Source organism: Mandrillus leucophaeus, unplaced genomic scaffold (genome assembly GCF_000951045.1).
Source record: "Mandrillus leucophaeus isolate KB7577 unplaced genomic scaffold, Mleu.le_1.0 Scaffold43, whole genome shotgun sequence".
NCBI lineage: Eukaryota > Metazoa > Chordata > Mammalia > Primates > Cercopithecidae > Mandrillus > Mandrillus leucophaeus.
The window spans coordinates 1,836,033-1,837,066 of record NW_012104587.1 but is presented as its reverse complement, the minus strand read 5'-3'; positions in this window follow the sequence as shown (position 1 = coordinate 1,837,066).

Genomic DNA, 1,034 nt, shown 5'->3' with positions numbered 1-1,034 from the left:
TTTTTTTTAGTAGAGACGGGGTTTCACCATGTTAGCCAGAATGGTCTCGATCTCCTGACCTCGTGATCCACCCATCTCGGCCTCCCAAAGTGCTGGGATTACAGGCTTGAGCCACCGCGCCCGGCCCTATTTTCATTTATTTTTAAGAAGGAGTTTTGCTGTGTCACCCAGGCTGGAGTCCAGTGGTGTGATCTCAGCTTACTGCAATCTCTGCCTCCCAGGTTCAAGTGATTCTCTTGCCTCAGCTTCCCAAGTAGCTGGGACTACAGGCGTGTGCCACTACACCCAGATAATTTTTGTATTTTTAGTAGACATGGGGTTTTACTATATGTTGGCCAGGCTGGTCTCGAACTCCTGACCTCAGATGATTCGCCCACCTCGCCCTTCCAAAGTGCCGGGATTACAGGTGTGAGCCACTGCACCAGACCCTGCTTTTAATTTTTGTTCATAAATTTTAGGATTTCTCCAGTCAGAATTATAAGAACGGCAGCTCAGCTGAAACAACACATATGTTTTGCTCATTAAATGGTAGCCACATAGACTTGAGAGTTGTTATCACAATAATTAAAACCAAAAGAATGGAAGGGTCAGTTCTGAGAAGACCACCCAAGGACCCTAGGGGAGCACCAGAATTTAGAGATGGAGGATCAGCAGAGCAGAAACAGAAAAGCAACGCAAGCAGTGGGAACCTGCGCGGTACTGACTTGCGAACTGAGGGAAGTCTCCCCACTGCCCACAGTTGAATCTTTTGTTAAAGCCACAAAGAAGTCAGGTGGGGACTGGCCAGGCGCAGTGGTTCACACCTGTAATCCCAGCACTTTGGGAGGCCAAGGTGGGCGGATTACCTGAGGTCACAAGTTCAAGACCAGCCGCCTGGCCAACATGGTGAAACCCCATCTCTACTAAAATTAGCTGGGTGTGGCAGCGTGCGCCTGTAGTCTCAGCTACTCAGAAGGCTGAAGCAGGAGAATCTCTTGAACCTGGGAGGCAGTGGAGGTTGCAATGAGCTGAGATCACGCCACTGCACTCCAGCC